This window comes from Chenopodium quinoa, unplaced genomic scaffold (assembly GCF_001683475.1).
Source record: "Chenopodium quinoa cultivar QQ74 unplaced genomic scaffold, ASM168347v1, whole genome shotgun sequence".
NCBI lineage: Eukaryota > Viridiplantae > Streptophyta > Magnoliopsida > Caryophyllales > Amaranthaceae > Chenopodium > Chenopodium quinoa.
In genome coordinates this window covers 1,349,024-1,372,277 of record NW_018742244.1, presented here as the reverse complement: position 1 = coordinate 1,372,277, position 23,254 = coordinate 1,349,024, and the positions used below count along the sequence as shown (strand labels likewise).

The window sequence follows — 23,254 nt, the reverse complement described above, 5'->3', positions numbered from 1 at the left end:
TGACCATTTCGTTAGCTGTTATTATTATTATTATTTTTTTTTCAATTTTGTTTTTTTTAAGATAGTGATATTTTAAAGATTTTTTAAAAGTTAATGACAAGCTTTTAAGTATGTGTTGCTTGGTAGTTGGATATTTTGTTATAGATTAGCAAATGAACAGAATGCCGTTTTCTTGATTTAACTTTGTTGAGATTAAAAAATTATCGCATAATTAAAAATTCAACTATTGCATGTTATAGCTACCCGTATGAGATCGATGTACCTAATTTATATTGTACTTCTAATTCTTATTGACATTTTACAACAAACATTAATTATATTTTGTGAAGTCATAATTGTAACATGTATGCAAACACTTTTCTAACCAAATTTTCATAAAATAAAAATGAGTCCGTACATACATATCTAGTGACTCTTGATTACTTTCATGAGTCAACACAAAAAGGCCTTTACAAATATAAAGCCAGCTTGCCAATGTAGGAGTATTTTGTTTATAACATAATGTAAGGAGGTGCAAATTAAAATTAGTAAATCATGAAGAATACTTGTAGATTTGTAGAGGATAGCTAGGGAGCAGAAAGTACAAGTAATAACTAAGATTATTTAATTTATTTATAAACCGATATTTATGAGTGTGAGGGATAGCTCAAGTGGTTAGAGCTCCCCTCCCGATTCCAGGTGATACTGGGATCGAAACTCATCACCCGCCCTTGTGGCTCTCGAAACACCAAAAAAAAAAACCGATATTTATTACGACCCAAATAATTACCAAATAATTATCTATGGTAGTACAAATGTTTAATACAAGTATAAATACTTCAACTAAATATTATATCATACAAAATGTTTAATTTGAAGATATATATATTTATGGTCAAATACACGCGTTAAAAATTAAGCAAAATTGTAAGTAAGTACGAATCTTCTTTAAAAGTTATAGATATTAAATTTTTTTTAAAAAAACCTCAAAAGTACTTTGTGTTTGTACTAATTTTTTCCATGCTTCTTGGAAAAAATGTTGGATTTACAAAGATCATTATATTTTGTTTTTTATGCCTTATTATCCCATATCTTTTTCCTTGAAGTTACTTACCTTAGCTTCCCCCCCCCCCACCTCCCCCTCTCTTATCTTATGACGACTACTTGACTAGTTTGTGAATCTATAACAAGTTAACAACATTCATTTATTTCATGTTGAAGCTTCCTACTTGGCCTTGGTTATGTACCCATTCAACTTGATCGAAGCAAGTGGTTTATGATAGATTAATAAACTACCATTTGCTTTAGAGTGTGTTGGTCGTGATGACCTTGTTGTCCTATTTAATTAACATGCATGTTATATCCATCCCCACACAATGCAAATTGCATACGAGGGTGTATTAATGGAACAATATGGGATAATGTAATCGCGTTGTTATTAAAAATAAATATGAGTGTTGGGTTCCTAATCAAGAGGAGAGTTATCATATCATGTATGATTCATTCACATAATTGATTTTCATGAAAATATGCATAATCTTGCATTGATTGTATAAGAAAATAACAAAATTATGTAGACAACCATCTTGCAAAGAAGATCGAATCAACTCGTCACTATTGGATACACTTTTATTAGTTTTCTTTATATGTTCATGATTTGTATGATATATATTCATTATTGTATATAACCAATAACTATTTATATATCATTGCCGATTAATTAAGATATCTAACCAAAAAGACAAATATCAACTACGGAGTATATATCTTCCAATAAAAAATAAAATCTTTTATGAACATCTTGAAAGATGATTGAATCTCTACAATGTAAAAAATGGTTATGTGCGATAATATGTGTATACACTCCATCTTACCTTTTCTTTGATTCTTAAACATATTGGGCATATTCCATGAAAAATTACTTAATATTCGAATAAATTTTTTTTAAAAAAAAAAAGAAAAAAAATTCCCACCTTTACATCTTCATCTTCTTAAAGGATAATGGAAAATAAAAGTTGAACATGGACTCCACCACCACTAAATTATTAAAAGAAAAAATCCACAAAACTCACAAAAAATAACTTATTAACTTCCTCCACAAACTATTTCCAAAATTAAACTAGACATTGAATTATCCATAAAAATTCAATTTTAATAAAACATTTATTTTTTATTTAAAAAAAATTTAAAAAATCTTAATTTTCCTAAATCCATTTTATTTTTAGATAAAATGACAATTTCCTCGATATTTAATGAATGAATCAAGAAATTGTATAAATAGTAGCATCACGTAAATATTCCAATCGCCAGTTACACGCATCTGGCGTTCTTTTTTTTTAATAATAAAAAAAAAATCTCTTCCAACTTTCTCTCTCTTCACTCTACTCTTCTCCTACTTTCTCTCTCCTCCCCTGGTTTTCCTTTCACTTTCTCTCTCCTCCTTCAACCTTCGATTTTAATGGCGGAGTATACGCCACTTCACAACGACATCGAACAACCTCAGTCGTTAACTCCACCGCCGGCTCCTCCTCCGATGAACATTGCCGGAAAATCCAAAACCGCGCGCGTCGCTTCTCTCGACGTTTTCCGCGGTCTTTGCGTCTTCGTATGCTTCTTCATTCATTCGACATTGTTGTGGATTTTCTGGTTTTTTTGTTTTTCTTTCTTGATTTATAATCTTTTTGTTTTGTTTGTGTAATTTTGTCGATTTTAGATGATTTTTTGTGTTGTTTTGGAACAATGAGTATTGATTTTGTTTGTTTTAGATTTGAATATTGTCGAATTAATCGGAAAAATAGAAGAAATTTTGCATGTTGATTTCTGGATTTGGTGTTTTCTGTTGTTATTTCTGGAATTATGTAGTTTAGAATGAAAACAAAATTTGTCGATTTGTTACTTTCTTCTGTACAATTTGACGATCGTTGTTGTTATTTTTGATTCAATGATTACTGTTTTTTGATTTATTTGGATGCAAATATTCATATTAATATCGATAAAAACTTACCTTTTTAGTTTTTCTTTTTTTAATTAAAATTTTGCAGCTGATGATGGTGGTTGATTATGGAGGATCAATATTTCCTGTAATAGCGCATGCGCCATGGCATGGATTGCATTTAGCTGATTTCGTTATGCCTTTCTTTCTCTTCATCGCTGGACTTTCTCTTGCTATTGCTTACAAGGTAAATTAAGTGTTCTTTGATTTATAATGATTTATTTAGCCTTATATCGGTGTTAAGTTAAAAATCAATGTCAAAATCACGAGTCGATCGATTGGTGTAATTAATGTTTGATTTAACTTAATGGTGATTTGTTTGTACATCTTTTTAGTACTATTATTTAATTTAAGAATTAGAACAATTGGTTTTGACGTACTGTAATTTATCTTGGGGTGAATTTCAGAAAGTCGGGGACCAGATGGACGCAACAAAGAAGGCAATAATGAGGGCAGTGAAATTATTTGTGTTAGGGGTTTTTCTGCAAGGTAAATTTGAAAATACAATAGTATTGCAGTTGGATTACCATGTTTGATTCATTTAATCGCTCATTAAATTTTTGGAATTAGTTAAAAACTAACTCTATTATAAAGAACAATTTCAAGAAGAAGAAGACAAGTTTGTTGTTGTTTTTACATAATTAGGATACAATAACGTTTGGAATTATGTTGTTGTATCTTTGTAAAAGTGACTTCATCCCTTAAGATTATGACTTTTATTATTTATATAGCCTTTGAGGTCAAAAGATGGTCTTTCATGCTTCTCCGTTTTAAGTAGTTGACTTGTTTTCTTGCTTCAATCTTTGTTAAACTGTCCTTTGCTTGACTTGTATAGCTGTATCTATAGAATTGTATTAACGCCATAACCTCTATCTTGTACATGAGTACATATTGATGAAAAGAAAAAATAAAAGTTGACAAAGACATCCTTTTGGAAGAAGTTAGATGTACCTGGATACAATATGGAATTTATGTATATTGTAGTACTGATGAAGCATTATGGGTCTGGATCAACTGTTTTTTTTGTCTCTTCAAGTTATACTACTCCAACCTGTATTGGTTACGCAATTATAATTTTGAAAAATTATATTGACCATCATGTTGTACTTCTCTCTTGTTCAATGTTTCTTTGAAACTAAGAGTTACTACATCTCATTAATTGAGACCCATGTGTTAACAAGCAACAAAGACGTACTGAACATAATTATTGTTGTATGTATCTTCAGGTGGTTATCTTCATGGAGCCAAATCATTAACTTACGGTGTTGATATTATGAGGATACGCTCAATGGGCATCTTGCAGGTTTGTTGAATTTATGAGAATAAACCATGTTTAGTTATGTGGCGCTTATATTATATTAGGCCTGCCAAGTGCTAAAATGTTGAAATTTAAAAAAGTAAAGAGCATAAGAGGCAACCACAGCCAACTATGTGCTCTTATGAATAAAAGGGCCCCGTAAATTAGAAGGCATTTATTTTGCTCTACTGCTATCTATGACTAGACTTCTACAGAAGTAAATGCCTAAGGAAGCTATTAAAACATTTAAACTATGAGGGCTAGAAGTTGTAGTATCTACGGAGTATGTTATTTACTCATCTTGTTGCTGTTTAGTCTGTTGGAAAATTAAATTTTCTATCTACCTTGACAAATAAATGTTGTATTGATTGTGCTTTTTGTCATTTGTTCAGCGGATATCAATTGCGTACTTAGTTGCTGCTTTATGTGAGATTTGGCTTCCGTGTCAAAAGTGGAGAAAGTTTGGTATTGTAAAAAACTACTTCTGGCAGTGGTAAGATTAAATGTGTATTGTTGATTTCTCAATGTTGAACACTGATATATACAAGTATTTGGGTATTGGAAACCACATATCTACACCACATTGTTGTCAATTTTCTTAATCTTAAGATGTATAGTTAGTGTTTCAGAATTGCTGTCCTTGATCAAGTAACTTGGACCAGCAACTGAAATCTAAGTGATTGTTCATGTGATCTTAGAATGTAAATGCAATTGCCTCATTAAATTATATAAATAGATAGAGCTTATTGATGAGAACTCTGTTTTAACACAGAAGCTGAAACCTAGGACTAATTATATAACTTGAGTGTGGAATGAAGTCTAAACTGAAACTAGAGAAACTCGCATTGTTATCTCTTACAGTTTTATTCACAATAAGATATGCCTTCACTGGTGCTTTGCCTTCGTCCGATGGACTTCACTAATGAAAGCTGTATAGAATGTGTACGCATGGTTACCTAATATACTTTGGGTCTTATAGACAATTTGTTTATCACGGGTAGGCATAGTAGCTTTTAATTCTTAACTAGGAGCCAAACCCTAACATGTGAATAACTACTGTTGATCTCTACGAACAAATGTTTTGTTGGAGAGAATACTAGTTTGCGTCACTTAGGAGTTTTGGGACATTCAAAGAGTTGTGAGATAGTATGGGGAGCCAAATACCGGATTAATTTGAGTCTAGTAGATATAGTTAGGTGTTCTTGTGTACAAAACTATGCATGGAGATCATCTGGTGATCTTTGTTTTAAAAAGCGTGCCTAGGCGCAAGGCACAGTGAGGCTCAAGAGTTGGCGCCTTAGCTCTGTGAGGCTCAAAGACCTACATTGCGCTTTTTTTCTAGGTTGCTTCTTGCGCCTTATATTGCGCCTTATGCTGTTAAGCGTCAATAGTTATTGTGGAAGTTTTTTTTTCTATTAAACACTATGGGACTTTGAAACGGGCAGGTTAACTCATTTCTAGAGGACAGAGAAATCCCATATCCTCAAATTCAATTTGAAGATCCCTAGCTATTGATCACCTTTTTCACATAATTCCAAGTTTACACTTTATTTAATAGAAATGATTATTTTGTTTCTATATGAGTAAAGCGCGCCTCACCTACAAAAGGCGCTCGCCTTTGCCTTGTGACTAGGCTCCAAAGACTTTTGCGCCTTGCACCCTTAAAAACTAAGCTGGTGATATGGTTTTATTATGGATTGACCTAGTTGATTGTCAGCTGTTAGTGTTCCTCGGACCATTGTTATGTAAAGTATTTTTTAAGGTTTGCATGAATGCAACCAGCATAGCAAAGAAAGACTGTGGAGTGTTATGACTGGTTAACTTTAAATATATGTTGGCATTATTTAGATTGAAAAATCATTATTTTAAAGTAAATATCAGTGTAAGTCAACATGATGATCATGCCTCTCGGCATGCCGTATGTTTTTATTTATTAATGGTGTTGAAAAAAATTCATTGTGGCTAATATTACTGAGACTAATATTTTATTGAGTAGGTTAAATCTTAAAGGTTTCAATGGTATGGTACTGTGTGGATAATTTTTTTAATTGGGAGTATGCCGGGCAGTTAGAAGACTGAACATATGTGTGTGTGTGTGTGTATATATATATATATATTGTTTAGTTGTATATATATTCATTACACTTTACTGTTTTGCTGATGCAATTTTGTCTTACAGGTGTGTGGCCTTGCTTTTGTCATCTGTATATGTTGGACTTATGTACGGCTTATATGTTCCTGATTGGGAAATAAATCCATCAAACTCGGGTTTAGCTTTGCCTGCTGCAAATGGTACCCATGTTTACACGGTGAGTGCCGGTGACATAATTTTTTTCTTATTATTGGTATGAAAATGAAGGAATTAATGAGTCATTTACTATGTATATGCAAGTATAAAGCTCTCAAATGGCACTTAAAGTGTTTTTCAAAATCAGAATGGTGAGTATACATAATGGTAGCTTAACTCTATTGATGTAATGTGAAAATTGTTAATGTTAACTAAAATTTAGACTGATGAAATTTCCCTAACTGTGATAATACTTTAACTAACAAAATAGTCATAGTGATGTTTCATCCTTGATGACTCTTATAGTATGCAAAGTAATGATATTGTGTCCTCAAATTATGGGAGGTGGAACACCTGTTCTGAGTTTTTTTTTTCAGTTTTTTTTTTTTTCTTTTTTTCTTCTTCCCAATACTAGTAAGTAGAATATAAAACATTTTAACTGAGTCCATTTGGTTCGATTTGTATTATTGAGTCATATTTGAATCCATTATAATTTAAGAAGAAAGTTTTTATGTGTAGTACTGAGTACTAATTTTTGAGCTGTTCTAGTTTTGATCAAGTAAAGTTTTGAACAAGGCTAGGTAAAGAAGAATCTTTATTGAGAATTTTAGAGGAGTAGCTCTAGTAATTTAAAAAATGGTGCAATTAAAAAAACCAAGACTCTATTATGTATTAAAAATTTATTGTCCTGCATTACCTTGAATATTGATATTTTGTACGAAGTATAAAAAGTTGTGTAACAATGTTTTAAAAATTAATATTTTAGAGGTCAAATCAGTTTGTGAGGCTAATCCCTTCTACCATACAACTGGTACTAACACTGTCTAACAGTTCATAATGGTGAATACCCCACAAAAACATTAACCAAATTCTACAAAATTAATCAATATTTAATGTGTCATTACCTCTTTTAATAACCAATGGGACCTCATCTACCTGACTAATAATCAACCATAATTTTTTTTTTTGGTTAAAAAAACAAAAAGAATCATCTTTTATTTATTTATTATTATTATTTTTTTTTATCAATTATCAATCTCCCCTTCTCTCCAAACTCCAGAAAACAAAGCCATAACTATTCTTTTTTGTGTAAACTAATCAACACACCTTCTTATCATATCTTCTTCCTTCATTATATTATTTCTTTCTTCTATTCTATCATCCGTACACTTCGGTAAGATTGCTCCTCTTGCTCTAGTGCAACTCCTTATCTTTGTTTAACCCCATCCTCGTGTTTCTCTTCCATCTAATTTGTTTAATTCTACGATCCCGATTGTTTGTTAGAAGCTTCGAGTATCCATCGCTAGTTAGCTGTTGCGAATGGCGGGATCTTCTCCAACGATCATCCGAAATATTTAGGGTTTTATTAGGAAAAAAAAAAAAGATTATTAGCCTAATTTTTTATTTTTGGAAATGGAAGATTTTAGTAATGATATTGTGTCCTCAAATTATGGGAGGTGGAACACCTGTTCTGTATGTGAATAGTACCGGCAGCCTCTTATTTCTTTCATTTTAAATTCTGGCAGGTGAAATGTGGAATGAGAGGTAACCTTAGTCCTGCATGCAATTCAGCTGGAATGATTGATCGCTATATTCTTGGAGTTAATCATCTTTATACGAAGCCTGCATATCAAAACTTGAAGGTACCTTAATTAAGCTATCGTAACTCACTGTCACTTGTGAAACATATGGAAGCAGTTTCACAATTTGTCCTTTTTTTATGAGCATTGTTGTTTTTCATCACAGGTATGTAATAAATCCATTAATGGCCTAGTACCTGAAGATTCACCTTCATGGTGCCATGCTCCTTTTGATCCAGAAGGGATTTTGGGGTAAATGCAAATCTTGCCTCTCATTTACATTAAATTTACCAGACCTTCCTTATTTTACTGTAGTGCTGGATATCATTATAGAAGAATGACCTTGGTGACCACAGACCTTTTATTTCCTCACACTCGTGGAGAGTGTTTCTAGTTTACTTCTGATTTTAAAGGATTAAACTTCCATCTGGTGGAGCAATGAAGCAAATTACGAACCTGCATTATAATTATTAGGAAATCTAACACATTATTTCAAAGTAGCAATACATATTTCTTTCGGAAAGTAACTGACTGATACTGGGTTATCCCATCTTCCATCATTTCCATGTTTCTTGATATAGTTTTTGTGAAGAAGAGCTGTACATTTCTTCAGTATATTCAAATAGGATCTAGAGATATTGTTATGCAATTACTACGTGTGTAACTTCGGCCAGTTAATTATCAAATAAAATCGACCAGAAAGAAAGGCCTTTTATTTTAATGATCTTCCGATAAGAAATGTATATCCAGGACCAATGTTATATTAATATCGAATTACATAGATGATCTCTGCATATCTACGGCTTTTGGCTATTAAAGAAAACTTGTACAAGATAATGTTGCTGATATTTCGCTGACTGGTTGATATTTTCTTAACATGATGAATACTGCAAGTGCTATCTAGTGCTTGATTTTTTGAGTACATGTCTGACATTATAACATTGTTATCACAGATCTCTCACTGCTGCTTTGACCTGCATTATTGGACTTCAGTTTGGTCACATTCTTGTACAAACACAGGTCAGTAGGCTACTGCCTGGTATGACAATTATTAAATTAGGAGAATAAACAAATTATATTAGGAAATTATGAACATTTGCTATAGGCTTGTTACTATCTAACCTCAAAGAATCACATTATACATTCAAATCGTTTGTATACTCAAAATAATACACTACATCACTAAAAATTAGGACCATAACTAGAAAGAGAAATAGCCCACTAACCCGTAAGCCAATCCCCTAAAATTTAGGACCACTGGTACACTTGTTTGAGCGTTCGTTTAAAAACACTATAGGGTCTTGGTTGAGGGACGTAGGGTTTATAATGATGAGTTGGGATGATGGACAGTTGAATTCATACATAGACAAATAATTTTTTCCGGTCTCTCTCATTTTTTTGTTTGCTTCAGCGTGGATATTAAGTTATTGGGGGTGGGGGTAAGTGTAACATATATACTACAGTATGTTTGATTGTAGACTGTTAAATAAAGTATATTTTGAGTTGTCCAGTTTGTTAATATTGCATTTGAAATTATGAGTCGCATAAACTATGTGGAACTGACACTGATGATTTTCAGGATCACAAGGAGCGGCTGCACAGATGGTCCATACTTTCAATGTCCACTTTTGTCCTTGGGCTATACCTTTCTTTCATGGGTACGCTTGAATTGCTAATGGCCTTTATATTTTTTAGCTACATGGCCACCAGAATTGTTGAAGGGTTAAATGATCTGACCTCATTAGATAAAGTCCAATTCTAATTCCTGGACTGTAGAATTCTTGTGCCTTTACATGTTATAAAGCCATATAGACCACACATATTCTAGATCAATATATTAGGAATTTAGGATTCTTGAAGGAAAAAATTTACAAGTATATGCTTTAGACTAATTGTTCTTCTTCCTAACATTATATCTGTTTAACTTTCAGGTATTCCCTTGAATAAATCGCTGTTTACAGTCAGTTATGTCCTTGTTACGTCAGCTTGTGCAGGATTCATATTTTGTGCGTTTTATTTATTGGTAGGTTGCGCAATTGTGAGAATTTTTACCAGTTTATAGATTAAGTGCTGAGAACGCTTTGAGATTCTGAATTAACTATATAAAACGCTGACAAGCGCGTACAATCATTGATTGGTTCTTTGCAGGTTGATGTTTGGAGATACCGGTGGATGACAATTGCATTGGAGTGGATGGGAGTTCATGCCTTGAGCATTTTTGTCCTATTGACTTCAAATATAGCTATTGTTGTGTTACAAGGTTTTTACTGGAGAACACCTGAAAATAATCTTGTAAGTTACAATGTCTCAATAACTTTTTTGGAATTATGATAAGCTTAAATTTGCATTTCAATAATGTACATGTCATCTTACTGTGTACTTTAATATTCGACAGATTCATTGGGTGATAAGCTGCTTCATCTCGCAATGACATTACTTATTAACTATACTTCCTCATTCTTTACGGTAAGCCCTTGTCCAAATTTTTTTCCTCTGCCCTTATAGTTTGATTCATAGTGAATTCTACTTGTCTAAAGTAAGACATTTACATTTGATTTCTCTGTATAATAATGAGTTGAATGTATACAAAATTTTGTTCGAAGTTTTATTTCTTTGTTATCTTCCATATTTTCATGTTAATTGGTATTATTTTATTGCTTTACTTGTTTGTTTTTACCTCCATGAAAACTTTGGCATTTTAAGCTAAATGTCTTTAATTTTATGCAGTGCGACTACATTTCCTCCGCAGAGACTGGGGGAAGCTTGGTGTTACAAACCATTGATCTATTCAACTGCTCAATAGAGGTTCCACGATAATATACTGAAGCTGCTTTTGCTGTTTTTACTTGTGAGACACATTGCCACAGTAGAAACACAAAAGGCATGCTAATTATAGCCCTGTTGATCCAAATCGTTGTGTATTTTTACCAGGGCATTTGCATCTAAGCCGGAAGACTCCTCTGGTTTTGATTTTCAGGGGAAGGAATGAATTACAATGCTTTATCACAGGCAGATATGGTCACAGTTTTCAGTTGTACAGAAAGAATGAGGTTTAAAGTCTAATATCTAAGAGCTGCTTCTTAGGATAAAGTACACTTATTTTTAAAATTAGTGACGATGGATGTATATATAATTATTATTACCATGAGTAAACCACAGCATACACTATTCTACCCAGGTCATTGCCGAGGTTTTTGTAGATTTATTGCCCTCTAGAATTTCCTCCTGCTACATATTTCAGTATTTGATGTATTTGGTTGCTTCGACGATTATGTGAGGAAATTTTGGGTTCATATAATGTGCAATTTTTTATTTTTGTACAAGTATATAAAGAGAATATGGATAAGAGTTGGTATTAAGATTATAGTATGTTCACTATACCATATACTTCGTATATTTATTTGCTAAGAATTACGTGACATTGACATTAATATGGGTTTCATTCATTGTAAAACTTGTATAAATGACCCTTCCAAAAAAATAAATAAATAAATGTAAGAATGATTGGATTTCTTATTTAATCACTCTACTTTCTATTTTTATATATAATTGCAAAAACTGTAACGATCTCAAGCTCAAAAACTAGTTTCATGTCAAACTCCATCCCCAAAATACCCCTAACAAATTTCATCAAAAAAAAAAAAAAAAAATCCCTCTAACATTGTTCCTTTGATACTTTGCTCGCTTTGGCCCAACTTTTGGGCCGGGAAAATTAATTTTTGGGCCGTCTTGATGAATAAATGGCCCAACAATAATTAAGGTTGGACTCTAATTTCAATTAGCGGTCAACAAGATGGGTTGATGGGCTTGTGTAGTTCATCATCATGCGTTTCAAAAAAACACTAAATTTTGATGAAGATGAGAGAAATGTAACCAAAATTGGCCTTTTGATTGTTTATTGTGTATTGGGTTAAATACCGGGTTAATAATATTTCATGATTAGTTTTGCATTTTCTTTTTTTTTTTTTTTTTTTTTGTATGTTCCTTAATAACACGTGTATGTGATCTGTATATTATTTGATGTTTTCAATCTCCTAAATAACGTGATTATCTATTAAATGTCCCTTATTAAAATTTGTAGGACCTAAAGAATTCATTTTGACAAAGATGAATAGAATACAATGAATAGTAACATGTTACTCTTTTCAATTGTTTTATCGTGAAATCAGCATATGCTACTTCTATCAATCGTTATACCGATTTTAATACACATATCTTTCAATTGGAAAATTTGCACCAAAAATATTAGTAGCTCTAAGCCTCTACACCTAGCCATATGACTACATGAGTCCAATAATGTCCAATAGAATTGTGATCCCAATATCATACTTGTAAATAGAGAATTAGCACCACCCCCCCCCCCCCCCCACCCCCCAACAAAAAAAAAAGAAAAAAGAAAAAAGAAAAAAGAAAAAAGAAAAAAAAAATCACGTACGAAACTATGTTGTCGACTTCTTTACCCAAAAAAAAAAAAAAAAGAAAGTTGTCGACTTCACCTTCACTATAAAGAAAAAGATGGTGTCTTTTACCTATTTGTCAATATTGTCATTTGTATTTGATGCATAGTATCTAAACAAAAAAAAAAAAAAAAAAAAAAAAAAAAAAAAAAAAAGAAAAAAAAAAAGACAATAGTACAGCCGCTATGCTCTGGAAATCCTCATAAAAAATCATACTTCAACTAATTACTGCCTTTCCTTCCAACCATGTCGGTTTTCACTAGTCAACTTATAACTCAATTATACAATATACTATAGCTTATGTTAGATTCGTATAATTATTATTAATTGAAAATATACCTAGATGTTTACTGCTTTATTTACTATGATCCTCTAATTTACCAATTACCAAATTAATTTTCTTGCGTACTTTTCATAGTAGTCTTGGACCGATTTATGATTGTTGATACATATTTTTTGTGGGCCAAGTTTTGGGTGATTTTCATAATTAAGCTGTGTAAATGCAAAGAGTTGGAGCTTTCTAGGCCAGACATGCAAAGCAAAATTAAACTTGTACTCGTAATTTTAGTCTATACGCATCATCATTCATGAATTATATCTCCCTCTATTTCGTGGCCAATTGACCACATTGGTAAATAAAAAAGACCTCTAGTTGTAATTTGGTAAAAAAACTTACTCCGGCGACAGTTTGGTAAAAAAAATAACAATATGCGACAATTTGGTAAAAATAATAAACTCCGGCGACATTTTGACCAAAAAATCTATTTTTTTCCCGACAAACTCTTTAAAAATCCTATTTTAATTTGTTTTTGTGTTCTTAAATTTATTTTTTTCATTTACAATATTGAATTTACATGTCATTCCTTTTTATTTCCAACCCCTTTTTTAAAAAATTTCGTTAACAAGGGGTATGAAACTTAAGTGAAAATTGATACTTAACGTTTTTTTTCTTCAAATTGTTATTTCCGTAAAAAAGGGTTGGTAAAATAACAAGAAAAACGAACTATATTAAGCATTCGCGAGTAATTTATCGAAATTTTTTGTATTTTTTGGGTTAAGTGTCGCCTGAGATTATTTTATTTACCAAATTGTCGCTTAAGGTTAGTTTTTTTACCAATTTGTCGCCGGAGTAAGTTTTTGTACCAAATTGTCTCTAGGATCTTTTTTATTTACCAATCTGGTCAGTTGGCCTCTATTTCGTTAACAAGACGCATTATTATTAAGCAATTATAGAAAGAGAAGAATTTATATGGAGTATGAACTTATATAAACTTGTTATAGCCCGTTATAGGACTTATAGCTAACGCCTAACGGGGTATTTTAACTTTCTACATTCAACATTAGCTAATCTATTTTTTTCGAGTTGAATTAATTTAAGTTAATCTAAACATATTTAAATAATTTTACAAGTAAGATAAATAGAACGTATGCTTATATAATGATCTTTTGCTAGACTTTGTACTAAAACATTCTTAAACACATTTTCATTAAAGTCTCAAAGGTTGGTAAAATTTCATTTATTCTCTTTTTTTAGTTAGTTCCTCTTTCTTAAAAATAGAAACCAAGAATCAAACACAAGTTTAATAACAATCACATTTGAATCCTCACCAAATGCCAAAATAATATTCCCAAATATGATAAAACTATTTAAATGCATGAATACAAGATAAGCAAATCTAATCACATGCAAATATATTACAAAATAAAATTAATCAAAACAAAATTCATACTATCATAGTTGTAGAATTAAATAGAAATCATATCATATGAAAAAAGATATCGAAAGATTTGGCGGCATATTCAAACAAATTGCTTCTTAGCCCAAGGAAAGAAAGTGAAGGAACCCTTTTTGGATGAAAAATTGGTGGGCCAAAATATGGGTAAGGTAGGGCAAGTTAGCCCTACCATTTAGCCCTTAACAATTTGAACTTTGATGGTTTAAAGGTCAATTTTATTCCAACACATTTCTTTCATCACATTTATTTGACCGTTACAATTACAAGCTTGTAAAGACCAAATTGTGTTGGATTTACATGATTACAACGGCTTGAAAAGAAATTGTCTTAAAAAGTCTAGCTAGCCGTTTATGGTTTGCACAATGCAAATACCCCGTAAAAAGTTTAGCTATTTTTGGTTTTAAATGAATAATGGTTTTTAAAAGGTTTGTGCCGTTATGAAAAACCAAAAAAAGGTTGTAAATGGATTACTTAGACTATATAAAAACTTATTTTCTTCTTTTTCATATATATATATATATATATATAAACTTATTTTCTTCTAAAAATAAAGATTCACACAAAGAAGATATGTGTACTTCCTTCATATTGAAAACATTGATTATTTTCATTTTCTTCCTTTCACTTAAAATAGATAACGTTAAAATTCAAGCCATAATATATATTACTCTATATATATAACAAGTGACTATATATAAGCAGCTATCAATTTTGTTTGGATAAAATATATCTTTTGAGTGTAGTTTGATTTGAGATCACAAATATAGTAATGTATGTATACGTATATGAGATATATACGATACCATATTTTAAGAACCAATAAAAAAAATTATTAGCTAATAATAGTTTTTAGAGTTGACATGTATGTTATTTGAACTGCATTGTCCTGTTACTCTCATTAGTTTTATAATCAAGAAGATATTCACAGGTAGATAATAGATACGTACGTGCTACAAATAAACTTACAAATAGAGTACTGTATAATAAAATTGATCATGCATAGTAGGAGTATTTTGGTTAGTGAAGCTGCACATGGATGCCAACCGCATGCTAACTGAAAATGATGCTTCAACTTTAATAACGTAAGCCAATTAAAGCATGATGAATGAGGAGTATTTTATATTGATAATGCCATGTTATTATACTTGTAATACGAAGTATAAAGGATCAAATTATTTATATCTTGTGCTATTAACTAGGGACGAAAATCGGATTGCCTAATTAAATTACGAGTTGTATGACATGATTTTTCTTCGTTTGCAGAACTTCAACACTATGTAAATAAGGTGGTTTGAAAGTTCAAATAAAAATTTACTATTTGAACTTCTATATTATGTGTCCGTATACTATATTGTTTTGATTAACATCTATTAAACTTGCTTTTTTACATAGAGTACGGTATAAACTTAACAAGATGGATTAGTTATTAATTATGCTTTTGAGGACTGCAGTTCTATATAGAATGTGGTGAGTCTCCTTTGGCACGACCATGGTCAACAAGGACAATTACAGATAAATTACCTAATTAGTGGCTAATTTTATAATTTTAACGTTCTCTTTTGTCATTAACTTGACAGTTTAGCCAGTTTCTTGCTGGTGCATCATGCATGCTATAATTTGTCGTTTGTAACAATTTGTGAATTGTTTTTGAGCCACTTCATCTTGGGAAGAGATTCTTCGTTTCCTCCCTAATTTTCTTCCCTTTTAAAATAAATAAAGAGATCTATAAAATTATTACTATTATTATTTTTATTTTATTTTTTATATGTTTGTTTTTACGTTACATAAAATAATTTGACATGCGACAAAGTTACAAAAGCCAAATAAAAGGTAGCCTAAAAGAAGAAAAATTATGAAATGACAAAAAGTGTATGAATATTAAAATGTAATTAAGAAGAGAAAAGAAATCACTAGACACTAGTCAGTCACACTATTAGTAAGTATGCATTAATTTGAAGACTTTAAGCTGTGATTATTATTCTCTGAGCAAAAATTTCAACATAAAATAAAGTTTCAAGATTCTTTCTTAGGTATTAATTTGTCTTCTCTTAATTGGTTTAACTAGACACATCTCCATAATTCTTCGAAGCTTAAATTCTCTCCAATATTCTACTTTAATTTGAGAGTACATTTTTTTTTTCTCAAAAACAAGCAACTAATCTCATTTAACATTGCTAAGTTTGTCTACCAATTGTTGTAATTAAGGACATGTTCTCTTCGACTTATTTTCAATTCAGTTTCTAATTTCCTTTTTTTTTTATAAAATTTTCGGTTTAGTACGTATAACTCCAATCAGTTCAAAGTTCTGTAAATTATAACAGGCCCTAAGACGAGGTACAATAAGATCTAGGCATCACCACCTCATTATCATAGATAGGGGTGTACACCGGTCCAAAACCGGACCGGACCTGGACCGGACCTGTTTGGACCGGGGACCTGAATTGGGTAATTATGAGGACCGGGGACCGGACCTGAATTAACAGGTCCGGTTCCGGGCTAGACCTGAAAAATCAGGTCCGGTCCAGGTTTGGACCTGAATGGACCTGTTTTGTGATTTTTTCGTTTTTTTTTTTTAATAAAAAACCTTAATTCATTATTTCGAATACAAAATACCCAAACATAATTAGATAATTTAGCAAAGTACTCATTAATTGAAATTCTACATGCAAAAGTTGTAAATAATCAATTAAATTCAGAATACCAAATCAATGAAAGAGCAACCACGAACGACACTCCAACTAAACGGCTTCACCGCTGCTGCTGTTTCACTTAGGTGGTTTTCTTCACAGATCCGTTGTTCTGCCAGCCCAGAAAAATCAAAGCAGAGCCTCTGAATTCCCGTAGAAAATGAAGGATTACAGAACACATCTAAGTCACCTCGACTTCTCCGTCCGCTGCTTCGCTTCACCGCTGCTGCACTGCTTTACCGCCGCTGCTCTGCTACTTTGCAGCAGCTTCGCTAGCCCAGAGAACAACCCAACCAAGCCTCCTTCGGTGTTCTTCGCTATTCTGCTGCTCAAAAAGTTCTCCTTTTTTTGTTGCCCAGCAAGATCTCAAGATAAGCTCTAGAATCTCACCACCAAAAACCCCAAAAATAACTTACCGGCGTGATTGCGTGAATGTTAGGGGTTTTCAAGGGAGGAGTGAATGTTAGGGGTTTCGAGGGGGAGGGCAAGGGGCTTCGCCTGAGAGAGTGAGGAAGGCAGGAGGTGTCGGCGGAGATTGGAGATTGGAGTCTTGGAGAAATGGAGTCTTGGAGAAATGGAGAATGGAGATAGTCAGATAGCTGTTTGTTAGGGTTGCAGCGTAATTTTGATTTTTGAATTTTTTTTTTTTTTTTTTTTTTTTAAAAAATACAATTTTTCCGGGTTTCAGGTCCGGACCTGAAAACCCCGGGTTTAGACCGGGTCCGGACCGGAACCGGGAACCTTGATTTTTAAGGACCGGGACCGGACCTGAATCAACAGGTCCGGGTCAGGTCCGGTCCGGATCAGGTCGGTTCAGGTCCGGTTTCAGGTCCGGTCCAGTTTTTGTACACCCCTAATCATAGATTGACAAATGACATTGGTAAACAGTTTCAACAAATATAACTTGAAGAAAAAAAAAAAAATACCTAACTCAAATTTCTTAAATATAAAGTAGTTTTACCCGGTGAGTTAAGTGTAGTCGCGTAAGATTTATAAACTCTAATACGAAGTATAAAACTTTATAATTTATGATGAATAAAATACAAAAATCAAATCGTATACGTATTAACTATAAAGTTGATTAAAAATCATTTATAATGGCATGTGCATAAATTGTACTCTTACTTTAAATACAATTAGTGATGCAGCCACGTAAACTTTTGTAAAAATAATCAATCAATAAATTGGACATGCATGCATGGACGGTGGGAGCAAACGTAGCAACCATTGTAGGCTTTTTGGGTAAGTTCGTACATCAAAATACTGTGATTCAATAAATTTGTTGTCCTGTGACTTGATCATGTCGACAACCTCATCCTCTCATTTCTATCCACTTTACGTACAACCAGTATGTAGTTATGAACTTCGTACTTGGTATGCACCTGAAAGCAATTTTACCCCTTAAAAAGAAAATGTTGCAAGAAACTTATACGTGCTTGTTTAGTTGACTACAATTATCGTAATAATACGGAGTATGAAAGTTGCTTGTTGAGTTAATTATGAAGAAGTAGAATTAGGGTCTGTTCTTATTGATTGAACTCAGTTGAACTGAAATGAATATTTTATAAGAGAAGGAAATTAGGAGCTGAACTGAACTGAAATGAATATTTTATAAGAGAAGGAAATTAGGAGCTGAACTGAACTGAACTGAACTGAAGTGAATTGAGCTGAACTGAGCTGAATTGAACTGAATTTCAACGTAAGAGAACAGACCCTTAGTCAGTAATCGTAATTGAAATCATCACTATAATAAAATTTGATTCTTGTTAATTAGCGATGGTTCAAATCAGGTCAATTTTATAATTATCGCAATTAATTGTGTTTTTAAATTAGAATGAATTAATGGCTTGATTTTATATTATTTGCTAAATTGGTATTAAAAAAATGACATGTTAAAACACATAGAGTACACGCACCATCGTTTGTTCCAAAGTAGAGCAAGAAACAATAAAAATGCAAAGATAGAAATGAAGAGAGTAGAAAATAGGAAAACGAAGAAAGTGACAAGATAGAGGGACATAGCGAATAGCCGTTTGAAGGGGTGGTATTGGCTGTATGACAGGCTAATAGTTGAACCCCACCAACTCCAATCCAACCCTTAAAACCGACCCACGATGATTAGCCATCACATGGCCTAGTTGTCTTCTTGGTCCCACCCTTTTTTTTTTTGGGTGAGAACAACCGGCCAAATCGGTGTCTTACAGTCTTACTTGTATACATACGGTTGTAAGCTTTGTATTAATCTTAGTTATCTTATTGATTAACTCCATAGTTAAGTGTATTTTGTTGATTAAGAGTAGCTGTTAGTGGTAGGTGTCTCGATAATTTCTCAAATTAGTATTGTTAGAGATATCATTAATTAATCATCATTATTATTGTTAATTACATTGAACAATTTGGACAAGAAGACTTTCAAATTAATTTATTATTTATTATTGAAGAGATTAAAGAATTTTATCCAAAATTTAGGTCCATTTTGAAATTGTTTCAAACACTTCAAATTGGGTCTGTTTTACTTATGTTTAAATGCTGGATATTGTTATAATGCTTTGATAAATTAATTAGAGCTTTATTAGCATTTTGGACAAAAACAATTAACTTGATGAAATATTTTTGACGCCTTAATAGGATTCTGGGATGCTAAGAGTCTGTTATCTTCAGCTTAATTTCAGTTCAATTCAGCTCATTTCAGTTCAATTTCTAAATTCCTTATCTCATAAACATTTCAGTTGAGCCCATTTTAGTTTAGTTTAATTCAGCTCAACTCAATTCAGTAAATGAAAACATGCCCTAAGACGGTTGTTTTAACATTAAATCATTTCTTACAACTCTTAATTATGGAATAGAGTTTGATTTCACTAACTCTTAATATAATTGACAATTTAGTCGTCTAAGTACACTTGTATTGTCTTAAAATCATGGGAATGAGTATATGTTTCCAAGCATCATTACTTGACAAAAAGAAGCACCCCATACGAATATATGATTATATCACTTAGGTTTTTCAATTCTAGTCTCAAAAACTCTAAAAAATAGTTTAACTTAATTTAGTACTTGCTTAAAATTTAGTGTAAAAAAAAAACATTTTTAAAATTATAAAAAGTTAGACAACAAGATGGTTATAACTTATAATGTTTTCAAACGCCTTAAAACGTTTATTGTACTCCGTATTGTTAAATTTGTTGTTACATCATTTACTAGTATCATTTTCATACAACATAGAAAAGTCATAGTAATAATTAACAAAAACTTTTGTATACATCCGGTTTACACTAATATTAGTGTACATCGAGCAATATAAGGGTAATTTTTAGCTAATTTTAGGGTAACTTTTTGTCTTTTTTTGGGTAACTTTAAGCATAATACAATTTTTATATAAATCAACAACAAGAAAAGTTTTATAAAGGTAATTTAATTACATTCAATCACTAATAATTGATTTTTAGTCATTTAAAATTTGATTATTTACTAATAAAGTGTAGATAATTTTTATTTGAATTGGGTTACTTTAACTCATATTGGGGTAACTTTTATTCATTTCAGGGATAACTTTTAATCACTTTAGGTTATCTTTATACTGGATGTACAATAATTACACCCGATTTTTTTAAAAGTTTGTGAACAATTAAATCTCTTAAGCTTAATCATTCTATACAACCCCACATACCATAATACAATACAAATATTAAAATTCCCTTAATAATTTTTTTAAAAAAAAACCCTAAGAACTTATCCAAAAACCATACACACACCTCTCCTACTCCCACACATTCTACGGAGTAGTAACATCTTTTCTTCTAACCCCATCTTCTTTATAAACCCTCCCCACCACTCACTTCCTCCACTACCTCTTCTTCCACCATCTCAAACCCTAGAGAGAGAAACCTAGAGAGAGAAAATCCCACCTAAACAAAAAGAGTATTTAACAAAATTTTCTTTTTTCTGAGTTTTAAATCCTGAAAAAAAAAAATGTCAAAGGAAGTAAGTGAAGAAGGACAAGTTCATCAACATGGAAAAGACTACGTTGATCCACCACCAGCTCCATTCTTTGACATGGGTGAGCTCAAATTGTGGTCTTTCTGGAGAGCTGCAATTGCTGAGTTTATTGCAACGCTTTTGTTTCTTTACATAACTGTTGCAACTGTTATTGGTTACAAGAAGGAAACTGACCCTTGTGCTTCTGTTGGCCTTCTTGGTATTGCTTGGTCTTTTGGTGGCATGATCTTTGTCCTTGTTTACTGCACTGCCGGTATCTCTGGTTAGTTTTCTTTCTCATTCCCCTGTTTTTTCTTTTGTTGATTTCATATGTGCTTATGTTAGATTTAGTCTAGCTAGAAGTGTCCGACACGGGTACGTGTTCAAGTGTTCAACAACTAAATGTTTGAAATTTTTCCTTGATAGAAGTAGTTTGAAAATTAAGTATATATGTTATACTCTTGTTTGAAAGTCATAATCTAATTAGGACAATTAGTGAATATTTTTCATGATTTTGGTTTGAAAATGAAGTAGTTAAGTATATACTGATGTTTTGAGTGTCCAGAATCTAACACGGAAGATAAGTATTCCTTAGTAATATGTCTATGTTATGAAACATTTTCATGATTTTAGCTTAAAAATGAACCATATACAAGTATAAAAGAATATACATATGTTTGAGTGTTGAGAATCTAACACGGTAAGTAGTTATACACCGTTGAACTACTTTATGAAAGATACTCATAATATCATTTTGAAAATTAAGCGTACAACTATGTACGGAGTACCTAATTATATTAGGGTGGTGGAGAGTCTAACACGGGTACTTACTCACGGTTATGTGTTTGAATTGAACAAAAACAGGAGGACACATCAACCCAGCAGTGACCTTCGGACTATTCCTAGCAAGGAAGGTGTCTCTACTAAGGGCACTAGTCTACATGATAGCCCAATGTGCAGGAGCCATTTGTGGAGTTGGGTTAGTCAAGGCATTCATGAAAGGTCCATACAACCAATTTGGTGGTGGGGCCAACTCTGTTGCTACTGGCTACAATAAGGGCACTGCTTTTGGTGCTGAACTTATTGGTACTTTTGTTCTTGTTTACACCGTTTTCTCTGCTACTGACCCTAAGAGAAGTGCACGTGACTCTCACGTGCCTATCCTTGCTCCTCTTCCTATTGGTTTTGCTGTCTTTATGGTTCATTTGGCTACTATCCCAATCACTGGTACTGGAATTAACCCTGCTAGGAGTTTTGGTGCTGCTGTTATCTACAACAACAAGAAAGTCTGGGATGACCATGTAAGCCCCCCTCTTTTAAAACCTCATCTTTTTATATACTACCCCCGATGTATTATATTTGCAACTCTGGGGTAATATTTGTGACATATAATAAATTCCAAAGTTGTATATGATTCGGAGGTAGTAGTAATTTTATATTATATGCTCGCGTTTAATTAAATGGGTCATCTTAGGTTACGTGTTTATGTATGTGCATTTACTAAATTGGGATTTATTAAAATGGGGTATGATGGAATAAATGCTAATATTATGATGAAATGGTTAATGTATGTGCAGTGGATATTCTGGGTCGGACCATTTGTGGGAGCATTGGCAGCAGCAGCATACCACCAATACGTGTTGAGGGCAGCAGCAATTAAGGCATTGGGATCATTCAGAAGCAACCCTACAAACTAAGGATTAAGGAAACAATGTATTAACTAAATCAGAAATTAATGGTTAAAAAGGGAAAAAAGCAAGGGAAAAAAATTGATTTGTTTTTTGTGTGCAGTATTATTATCAAGTATGAAGAGATTATTTAGTCTTTCTTTCTCCCCTCGTTTTTTCTTTTTTACTTTTTTTTTTCTTCTTCTCTTGTAATGTGAAGTAAATTATTGAGTTAGCATCAATGTGGTGAATTATTGCTCTTCTTTAAATATTCTTAGCAGTGTTTTTTTTTTTTTTTCTCGTGCTCGACTTTAACATCTTTTAATCAAACTACCTTTGAAATAACGGAACATACCCTTACTTAAAAAGTTAAGCAATAGCAGTAATTCATTTGTTGAGGAATTATTGTACTCCGTAATAGTTCAAATCCAATAATAGAAAAATGAGACACTATTTTGGGATACTTCATACCTGGTACGTTGTTAGATTTTTTTCCTTTTATTAATGATTCTTGTATGGTTGATATTAATATATTAGTCACTCAAAATATTATTTCAATTCGGGTTATTGTACTCCGTAATAGTTCAAATCCAATAA

General features: G+C 32.1%; 1 pseudogene; it reads left to right on the top strand.

Moving 5' to 3' along the window:
• Positions 1 to 2,369: 2,369 nt before the first annotated feature.
• LOC110739172 lies at positions 2,370 to 22,928 on the top strand (annotated as a pseudogene).
• The last annotated feature ends 326 nt before the right edge of the window (positions 22,929 to 23,254 follow it).